The sequence below is a fragment of the Thalassophryne amazonica genome, chromosome 9, assembly GCF_902500255.1.
Source record: "Thalassophryne amazonica chromosome 9, fThaAma1.1, whole genome shotgun sequence".
Lineage (NCBI taxonomy): Eukaryota > Metazoa > Chordata > Actinopteri > Batrachoidiformes > Batrachoididae > Thalassophryne > Thalassophryne amazonica.
The window spans coordinates 109,753,691-109,765,203 of NC_047111.1; the positions used below are offsets into that span (position 1 = coordinate 109,753,691).

General features: G+C 41.0%; 1 long non-coding RNA gene across 1 annotated transcript; it reads right to left on the reverse strand.

Annotated features, from left to right (window-relative positions):
* Positions 1 to 415: 415 nt before the first annotated feature.
* LOC117517806 lies at positions 416 to 1,343 on the reverse strand. Its single transcript, XR_004562839.1, has 2 exons — positions 949 to 1,343; positions 416 to 479 (listed from the first exon to the last, which is right to left on the reverse strand). It is a non-coding gene; the product is annotated as an uncharacterized LOC117517806 (long non-coding RNA).
* Between the last annotated feature and the right edge of the window lie 10,170 nt (positions 1,344 to 11,513).

Below are 11,513 nucleotides of genomic sequence, written 5' to 3' on the forward strand. Positions count from 1 at the left end.
AAAATAAATGACTTTTTTTTTTTTCTTCTTTGCAATAGCAACTGGCAGCCGGTCCACTCCCTACAACTGGGAGAGGACTGAGCTTCTCACAGCAGTCTGTTTATTGCAAAACACACGACAGGAATTAACATGTAGCATTTTAGGTTTTACAAATGTTTCTGACCGTAAAGCTTTACTCACGATGCCAACAAAAAAAATGTTTTTGGACTGAAAGTGAGCACAACTCAATTTAAAGGAAACTAACTGATCTGCTGATGGTTTTCAAAGTTAGCTGAAAAGCTAATCGGCTAACGAAAATGTTAGCATTGCTAATTAGCAGTTAGCACTAGTGCCCAATAGTGGGAACACATCTGTGCCCACCATTGTTCATCGTGACAGAGAACTTCAACCCCTGAAACGAGTGTTTTCAATGACCATGTTGTTCGTAGGTCATTTTTAAGGTCTTAAGGTATTTCATTTGTGTGTCCCGTATGAATTATCTTGAGTCCAAATCTTTGACCACACTCAGAACAGACAAATGGTTTGTCTTTTTTTTAATCTTGAATTTCCTTTTAAAAAGAGTACAACGGGCCCCAGGGGTCTATAGTTGCACCCTAATCATTACTGACATTGTAGCTGAGAGCTCTCTTCAAGATGGTGACCTATCCTCTCCTCAAATACTACCTCTGACTTCCTGCCCCATTTCTTGTGCCTGATCATGTGTGCCCTCAGGTTGCCCTTTTGTCCAAATCTTTGACTACACTCAGAACAGACAAATGCTTTTTCCCCTGTATGAATTATCATGTGCGTGTTCAGAGTGCTCTTTTGTCCGAATCTTCGACCACACTCAGAACAGACAAATGCTTTTTCTCCTGTATGAATTATCATGTGTGTGTTCAGAGTGCTCTTTCGTCCAAATCTTTGACCACACTCAGAACAGACAAATGCTTTTTGCCCTGTATGAATTACCATATGTCTTTTCAGGTCGCTCTTTAGTCCAAATCTTCGACCGCACTCAGAACAGACAAATGGTTTTTCTCCTGTATGAATTATCATGTGTTTGTTCAAGTTGCTCTTTACTCCAAATCTTTGGCCACACTCAGAACAGACAAATGGTTTTTCTCCTGTATGAATTATCATGTGTTTGTTCAAGTTCCTCATTACTCCAAATCTTTGACCACACTCAGAACAGACAAATGGTTTTTCCCCTGAATGACTTATCATGTGTTCGTTCAGGTGGCCCTTTCGTCCAAATCTTTTACCACACTCAGAACAGCCAAATGTTTTTTTTCCTGTCTGAATTCTAATGTGTTTGTTCAGAGTGCCCTTTTGTTTCTGTCGGTTACTCGGATCAGAACAGCTAAATGGTTTTCTGCTTGCTTGCCTCTCCTTTTGTTGCTCTGAGTTGTTCATGTGACCAGATGCTTTTCCATATTTACAACCTTTAAATTGTTTTTCATCAGTGTTGCCTGAACAAACAATATTGGTATTTTTTCGATAGTTAAAAATTGACTGAAGTTCTCTGGTCTGTTTCCAGTCAGAACTGTCATCAGTCTCAGTTCCAGAACTGTCTGAACTCCTCCCACTGGTATCTGGTTGTAAATGACTGTTTGGACCTGAGTTGCTGGCTGGTTGTGGTCCTCTATCTTCCTCTCCACCAGCTTCTGCTGTCAGTGTTCTGTGTGCAGATGAGCTGCTGGCTACAGGCTCAGCCTCTGTGCTCTCATCACTTCGGCTTTGATGAACCTGTGAAGACTCTGGTTTTTCATCATCATTTTCACTCTTCATAGGGACGGCAGTGAAACCAAACTTGGTGAGATCTGCCTCCTCCAGCTGCTGAAGCTGCTCTCCCTGCTGACTTATCCACAGCTTCTCTTCTTCTTTAATGCCCTCTTGGTCAACACTCAGATTCAATTCCTGGTGTTCAGGGAGAGTTTCTTCTTTAATCCCCAACAACAGCTGCATGTCTGCAAAGAAACAAATCAACAATAAATATGTGAACACCACTCATTAAAATAAAGTAACAGAGTGAGTTTGACCTGACGACAGTAAATTATTGCACTGATGGAACTGATAAAATTGGAAATGGGTTTTAATCTTTTCATTATTTTTGGTTGTTGTACTTAATTGTTTTGAGATGTTAATTGATTTTTATTTTTGGATATGGGGATCTTTGTTTAATGTTTGTCTGTGGCTATGTTTATCACTTTGTTGATTTCTGTTCCTCACTTAAAATGCTTTAGAAATTTAATATTGTTACTTAGGGCAGCACGGTGACTTAAAGGTTAGCACTGTTGTCTCACAACAAGATGGTCATGGGATCGATTCCCATCTGTGGCCTTTCTGTGTGTGGAGTTTGCATATTCTCCCCATGTTTGTGTGTGTTCTCTCCGGGTGCTCTGGCTTCCTCACACATCCCAACACATGCATGTTAGGCGTATTGAAAAATTTAAATTGACCCTCGGCATGGGTGTGAATGTGTATGTCTGACTGTATGTTACCCGGTGATAGACTGGCGTCGTATTCACGGTGTAACCCACCTCACACCCCATGACTGCTGGGATAGCCCCCCATGACCCTTAATTGGAGTGAGTGGGTATCGAAAATGGATGGATGGATTATTTTTGCTTTAAATGACACTCAAACAAGATGTCAGACTTCATCAAATATGACACAAACACATCTACAGTGACCTTACAACTTATTAAAAATATATAAACCAACTAATTTAATTAATATTTTGTAATGTTGCTGTTCACACCAGAGTATGTGTAAACTACAGGGACATCACACCACTCAGCCTCCCTGGTAAAGTCTACTCCAGGGTGCTGGAAAGGAGGGTTCGGCCGATAGTTGAACCTCGGATTGAAGAGGAACAATACGGGTTCCGTACTGGTTGTGGAACAACCGACCAGCTCTTCACTCTCACAAGGATCCTGGAGGGTGCCTGGGAGTATGCCCATCCAGTCTGTGTGTGTTTCGTAGACTTGAAGAGGGCATATGATCGGGAACCCCAGGAGATACTGTGGGAGTATGGAGTGAGGGGGTCCCTTCTTAGAGCAATCCAATCTCTGTACTCACAAAGCCAGAGCTGCGTTCAGGTGCTCGGCAGTAAGTCGGACTTGTTTCCGGTGGGGGTTGACCTCCGCCAGGGCTGTGCTTTGTCACCAATCTATCGAGGCAGTCGGGGAGAAATCAAATCACATCAAATCAATTTTATTTATATAGCGCCAAATCACAACAAACAGTTGCCCCAAGGCGCTTTATATTCTAAGGCAAGGCCATACAATAATTACGTAAAAACCCCAATGGTCAAAACGACCCCCTGTGAGCAAGCACTTGGCGACAGTGGGAAGGAAAAACTCCCTTTTAACAGGAAGAAACCTCCAGCTGAACCAGGGGAGCAGAGATCAATCACTAATGATTAAATGCAGAGTGGTGCATACAGAGCAAAAAGAGAAAGAAACACTCAGTGCATCATGGGAACCCCCCAGCAGTCTACGTCTATAGCAGCATAACTAAGGGATGGTTCAGGGTCACCTGATCCAGCCCTAACTATAAGCTTTAGCAAAAAGGAAAGTTTTAAGCCTAATCTTAAAAGTAGAGAGGGTGTCTTTCTCCCTGATCTGAATTGGGAGCTGGTTCCACAGGAGAGGAGCCTGAAAGCTGAAGGCTCTGCCTCCCATTCTACTCTTAACAAACCCTAGGAACTACATGTAAGCCTGCAGTCTGAGAGCGAAGCGCTCTATTGGGGTGATATGGTACTATGAGGTCCCTAAGATAAGATGGGACCTGATTATTCAAAACCTTATAAGTAAGAAGAAGAATTTTAAATACTATTCTAGAATTAACAGGAAGCCAATGAAGAGAGGCCAATATGGGTGAGATATGCTCTCTCCTTCTAGTCCCTGTTAGTACTCTAGCTGCAGCATTTTGAATTAACTGAAGGCTTTTCAGGGAACTTTTAGGACAACCTGATAATAATGAATTACAATAGTCCAGCCTAGAGGAAATAAATGCATGAATTAGTTTTTCAGCATCACTCTGAGACAAGACCTTTCTAATTTTAGAGATATTGCGTAAATGCAAAAAAGCAGTCTTACATATTTGTTTAATATGCGCTTTGAATGACATATCCTGATCAAAAATGACTCCAAGATTTCTCACAGTATTACTAGAGGTCAGGGTAATGCCATCCAGAGTAAGGATCTGGTTAGACACCATGTTTCTAAGATTTGTGGGGCCAAGTACAATAACTTCAGTTTTGTCTGAGTTTAAAAACAGGAAATTAGAGGTCATCCATGTCCTTATGTCTTTAAGACAATCCTGCAGTTTAGCTAATTGGTGTGTGTCCTCTGGCTTCATGGATAGATAAAGCTGGGTATCATCTGCGTAACAATGAAAATTTAAGCAATGCCGTCTAATAATACTGCCTAAGGGAAGCATGTATAAAGTGAATAAAATTGGTCCTAGCACAGAACCTTGTGGAACTCCATAATTAACCTTAGTCTGTGAAGAAGACTCCCCATTTACATGAACAAATTGTAATCTATTAGATAAATATGATTCAAACCACCGCAGCACAGTGCCTTTAATACCTATGGCATGCTCTAATCTCTGTAATAAAATGTTATGGTCAACAGTATCAAAAGCAGCACTGAGGTCTAACAGAACAAGCACAGAGATGAGTCCACTGTCTGAGGCCATAAGAAGATCATTTGTAACCTTCACTAATGCTGTTTCTGTACTATGATGAATTCTAAAACCTGACTGAAACTCTTCAAATAGACCATTCCTCTGCAGATGATCAGTTAGCTGTTTTACAACTACCCTTTCAAGAATTTTTGAGAGAAAAGAAAGGTTGGAGATTGGCCTATAATTAGCTAAGATAGCTGGGTCAAGTGATGGCTTTTTAAGTAATGGTTTAATTACTGCCACCTTAAAAGCCTGTGGTACATAGCCAACTAATAAAGATAGATTGATCATATAGAAGGGTTTTCCAGTTCGATAGGCTCAAGGTCTCATCACTACTTTTTGCAGATGATGTGCTGGCTTCATCGGCCTGTGACCTACAACACTCACTGGATCGGTTTGCAGCCGAGTGTGAAGCAGCTGGGATGAGGATCAGCACCTCTAAATCTGAGGCCATGGATCTCAGCAGAAAACTGATGGATTGCCTACTCCGGTCTTGATTTTCCTCAGAAACTCAGTGGTTGTCGAAGCAAAAACTGAATGGGTGTGGGAGGACACCGAGCCCACAGAAAATGACTTTCAGTCGGCCTCAACGCAGTTTTGGCAAACAGTCAGACAAGTCAGGAAACAGAGGCAGTTCTTATATCAGATTGTTTTCAGTGAGGCTGCAGAGCCGCTTACCTTGTGTGGACATATCATGAAAACATCACCAAATCAGTTCATCACTAAACATGACAAGCTTTTGACAGAGGCAGAGTTTAACAAAAACTGTCACGCCATTGGTGGAGAATATTTGCCCTAACAAGAAGCAACAAATTACTGATGTTTGTTTGGCTCATAACACTGTGGTACAGAGGACTGAAGACACATCATCTGATATTAAAAAGACAATTGGGGGACAGAGGTGAATTTAAAGCACAAATTCTTTGGGTACCGATCAGTTACTGATTTTTTTTTGAGGATCTGATGATGACCTGAATGTAGCAGAAGAGCTGCTTTACATCAAATGCCTTCAAGACCAAAAAAGAGGAACAGATTAACAGATAAAGAAAAGGTTCATGTTGTTTTAGATCCACATATTTGTGTGAGCAGACAGTTTCAGTTACAACTAGGGATGGGCATTGATAAGATTTTATCGTTATTGATGCCATTATCGATCCGATTCCTTATCGATTCCCTTATCGATATCTCTTGTAAATTTTCTGTGTACTAAAAGTAGGCTTTACAGGTTTTCTATGTCAACAACATTTTAAATTTGTCACTGGATCCTTGCTCTCTGGACATAAATAAAAATAAATAAAATCTGTAATTTCTGTCAAAACCATTTCCTTTCAGACATTTTGGCATGAATGTCTCTAAATACCTCTGAACTGAGCTCAGCCGGCTGCTGCACGTCAGCGCAGGACATCTCATTTTGGGAGGAAAAAAAAAAATGTTTTGATCGATTGCAGTTTGTTTGTATTACAACATTTGGAAAGAGGTGTCAATTGATTTAAACAGCGTTTCGCTTTGAATTTATTAATTCCGACTGGACTCTATTGTTCTAACTTGACTCGGCAGAAAGCCGCGCAACATTTGGAGCTGTGTGAACAGAACGGAGGACGATTCTCGACAGGAGTCCCAGTTAGTAACTTTAATCCACACAAAAGTGACTCACGATTGACATATTCGGGAACGAAAGTGGTGAACAACAAAAAAGCTGAAACCCAAAGTTACCCTCCAATACCACCCGCACAAACATTTTTGTGTTCTAGAAGCTCTGAAACACAATCTGGGACTATTCCAGACAATAAACTGCAGTGAGTGCAGCATCCATTTTGGTGAGGAAAAAAACAAACTTTCCTTATTCAAATTCATTCCAGTAGTATTCTGCTCTTACTAGGATGCAACAGTTTTCTAGCTTGGCAGATAGTTCTGGAGGAAATCACTGAAGAAATTAACAAATTGAGAATATGGTTTGACAAACTGTCATTAAATTTAAATAAAACAGGGATGAAGTGGAGGTGTAAGAGTCACTAGGTGTTCACAGGAAATAGTTATTTATTTCTATATATTTATGCTCATTGTTAATTGGTTTTATCTTTTCTGTTGCGTTTTATCAGGTTATTTTTGTCTCTTCTATAAAACTGTATTGTAACATTATTAGTTATTATTACTATTATTGTTTCTATTATTAACATTTAAATAAAAATTTAAAAAAAATTACAATTTGTAATACATTTGACTCTTTTACGACAACAAACACTGAGCCATTAATTGTTATACAGAAAACAAATGCACACAAACGTGCTGAGATGCTAACTTTAACACTGAAAATGCCATAGACATGCTAACACGTTAGCATTGGTCCCGTTTTTTAAGTTATAAAATACATCAGTTGTTTCAGAAGACCATAACAGGTCGGTTTAACATAAAAAAGGTAAATATTACTCACAGACATATGCTCCTTAGGGTTTTAGTGGGGAAAAATTAAGATAAAACAAAATAAAACAAAGACCCAATGAAGCAGCAGATCAAAGCACTGCTTCATTGATTCATGGTTCAAAACAAAGCTGCGCTGCATAAACGGTTGATTACAGATCCGCTGCAGGGTCTGTAATCAATGTAGAGAAATGATAATTTTCCTGACAAACAACCCCAAAAACAACGGCCACTCTGAAGGACCGATACAGGAATCGTTAAGCAAAAAAGGCTATTGATGCACAGTAGTGTTCAGAATAATAGTAGTGCTATGTGACTAAAAAGATTATTCCAGGTTTTGAGTATATTTCTTATTGTTACATGGGAAACAAGGTACCAGTAGATTCAGCAGATTCTCACAAATCCAACAAGACCAAGCATTCATGATATGCACACTCTTAAAGTGGAGATGACACTTCAAAAATTAGGGAAAAACTGATATAAATAGCAAAATATACATATAGTATAGTAAGTTGAAAGTGTTTTTATTCATTATCACTGAAAAATAAAGTTTGTACAGCTTCTCAAAAGTGTGTTTATTGGAAAGTGCGCTTGCAGCGCTCCTTCAGCGGTCACGTGATGCCGTGACATCACAGAATGGAGAGTCCCGTCTTTGTCTGTTCGATCGACAACAGGAACAGATGGACCTCAGCATGGACAGTGATGAGATCAAGAACTTTTCTGACTCCTCTTCAAGTGTGGATTATTTCTGACTGGGATCCTGAGATTGTCGCAGCAGTGATTAGTCCCTACAGATTGGAGCCATATTTTTCGGACGAAGATTCAAACCAGGAGCATTCTGGCAGCGAAAATAATGCAGATGGTGTTTATGGTGGAGCCGAAGCAGAGGCAAGAGACGTGCCAATTCCGATGGATTTTGAAAGGCTGCAGAATATGGAATGGTAAGGGAGGCTTTGATTTTTGTTGCTGCTGTTTATAACACTAACCCTAACCCTACTGTATAGCATTTTCGATTCGAGCGTCTGTTTAGCGGCTTTGTTATTGTTCCGGAGCCGTGATAGTGTAGCTATTACTTGCGGACCATCCTCATTACCTTTGGGTTTTTGCCATTTTCGAGTGCCTGGTATTGCATTCATCCGTGTTTAGTTGCGTTATTTTCATGAAAGAATAGGAAATAAACGGCGAAGGTTTCGAAAAAGATCGCCGAAAATCGCTTGACCATTTCAAGATTATTGTGAACATATTTTTTGGGGTTGACATTTTATGTGTTCCTGTGAGTGGTGAGAACATGGAGACGGTAGAGGAAAGTGTCTGCTGTCGGGAGCAAATGCGGATGTGCGAGCGGAGGGAGCGGCAGCCGGACATTTCGTGCATCACACAACACCGTGGCTTTCGATCAATCAGTCTGGACTTGAAAAGGCTAAAACCTTTCGCCCTTGTGTTTGTACAATATGCTGCGACACACTGGTCAGGCATATCGACAAACAAGTCCCTGAGAGCTGTATTTAATCAAGGTTTCTGCCTCTAAACAAAGTGTAAACAATGGCCGCCAGGCACGCAAGCCGGTACGGTCTACAAGTAGTGATGTATTTTAGACTTGGTGCTCAGCGGGAAGCTGATCACGGGGCGTGCACATTTTTCAGTGGCGGGACGTTCAAATGTTATATATAACGGGAGAGCTGTGTACACTTTCCTAAAACGTTTAGGTTGACCGAATTATATAACCTTTGTTACATGTAATAAGACTATGTTGTCTTTAAGTGTCATATCCACTTTAAGGCTATGAAACTGGGCTATTAGTAAAAAAAAAAAAAGTAGGACTGTTGTTGCAACTATTTGCGTACACCAATGGCTGAAAGACAGAGTGTGGCTGTGAGAGCTCATTCGAGCCCTGTCGCGGCAGGTGTCAGCCAACTTCCAGGTGACACATACGCACATCTAACGCCACTCGCTTGACACTTAGAAAATGTGTGGCCATCAGTGCTATTAGCACGAAAACAGTCAGTAGACAATCACTTTCAAGCTAGATGTGAAATTTGTCTAAGTGCCCCCATGAGTGTGGCATGAGAGCAACACACATGCGGTGCATGTGTCTTGCACGTGTGCACGTGTCACACGCCCCCCCCCCGCGACATATGTGATGTGCCGGGGAGCACACTTGCATAAAATGCTGATATGTAGGTACAGATCTGATCACATGGGGCCGGACAGCCAGGTCTGACCACACACAGCACACCTCGCTGTGCTGTGTGTGGGTGCCTGTCAGCTGTTCACAGCAGACTGACAGCTGGATGATGGCTCAGTGCACACATTAAAAACACAGAAACCACCGCCAGGGCAGGTACATAAATAATTATGACAATACCTACTTACGTAATTACATAACAAATAATGAAAATGAATGACCACATAACACAAAGACACATTGGTCTGTGTGCTGAATGGACAGGGGGGCGTGTCTGCTCACAGCTGCTGCTGTTGTGATCTGTGTTCCTGGATGTCCCAGCTGGAGAATATCTATCATGTTTTGAAGGACATGAACTTACAACGTTCCTCTGAGGTGTGTGTCTGTGCCTGCTGTCCTCACATGGAAATACATAAAAACATATATCGCTTTTGCGACGGGCTGGACAGTGCGCACATTGACAGGCTGTTCCAGCTGGACGGACCGTCAGTTCATGTGGACACGCAACAGTCGATCTGAATGTCACGTCTGTCTGACAGGCCATGCGCGTCCTGTGAGGGCCATGCCGCAGGACCATATGACAAGCCAACAGTACAACAAATATGCCACTTTCAGTCACATATCAGCAAAAATACGCCATAACAAATGCCATTTGGTCAGTTATCACAGCGGTTTTTTTCCTTCTCTTTTTAAAAAAATTACGTTTATCTCCTTGTTGATTTTAGCCATTTCACACTCCTGTTATAAGACAGTTATTTTAATACAGTAGTACAATTTCCGTCTGGTAATCAGCACTTACAAGTTCGAATCCCGTGAGTGACATTTATTTTTTTATTTAACCAGGGTTACTTAACCATGGAGTTGTGTATTGTGCCCCCTTTTATGTATTATTTATATCAACCCAGTGATATTCACTAATTATACAGCTGGTTTTTATTTTATTTTTCTCCATATCAGTGGTGCAATGTGACGCACCACATCCCAGCTGCTCACACTGTGTTCCTGCTCGCACGACACCCGCCGGCTCTATGATTTCGTGGTTCGCTCAAATGAGCTGTTCCGCTGTGATTCGCCCTGATTTGTACTTATTCGTACTATGTGTGAAGGAGCCCTTACAGACTTTCTGGGACCAGACTTCCATCACAGCCTCTCTTTCTCCCTCTCTCATTTTGCAAACCCACATTTCTGCACACCTCCATATTTGCACTGTTCAGATCGACATGTCACGTCTGGGAGCAAAGCCGGATATTAATGCTACCAAGTTACCAAGGAAAAGTTCCCTAGTTTGGACTGTTGATGGGAGCTGTCGAAAATAATGGAATTTATTAATTGAAGTCATGTTGATTTGAATTAATATTGCAGTGATGAAAAAATTCTGGGAATAAAAAAAATTATTCTTTGTCTGCTCATAACCAGAGCTTCTCTTACCGTGCACAACAGGTAACTGATGTTGACCTTTTAGTAGGGGTGCCGGAAAAAAAAAAAAATCGATTCAGATTGTTAAGATTCTGAATCTATCCAAAATGTCCAAGAATCAATTTTTAAAAAGCATTTTTAAACATTTTCTTGCTTACTCGCTGCGTGTACTGTTAGTCAGGCAACGGCATCCGTACTACAGCGTCCACGCGAGGGGAGGGTCCGGTGTACTTCAAACATTCGTGACCTGCAGCTTAGCATGGGGGCGCATTTTGGATTTTATTATTTGCTGCGTAAGGAACTTCACATGACTTATGCAGTGGGCAAAATCTGCAAAATGAAAGTCAAGTACTTCGGAAACACTTCAAATCCGCAAGTCCACATGCGACGCCATCACCCGGAGCTAAAAGAAGCAAAGCAGCGGTCTCTGCCGACTACTGACCAGCGCACACTCCATCACTTCTCTAAACTGCCAGCCAACTCTGAACGAGCAAAGCAGTTAAGTAAATTTACATCTTTAGAATCACTTGATTAACCTTGTAAAGCTGCATTTCTTAAACATAAACATTAAGTAATAACTATTTCTCAGAGCTGTTTGAATCGAAAATCAATTCTAAATCGAATCGTCACTTCAAGAATCTGAATCGAATTGAATCATGAGTTGTTGTACGATTCACATCCCTACCTTTTAGTGTCAACTGTTGCATCAAAATAAACCAAACCTCTACGTGCCAGAATACACAAATCACTGCCACCAGAATCCTTTCAGTTACCTTTGTTCATTTCTAAATTCAAAGTCTTTTTTAAAAGATCAGCAGGA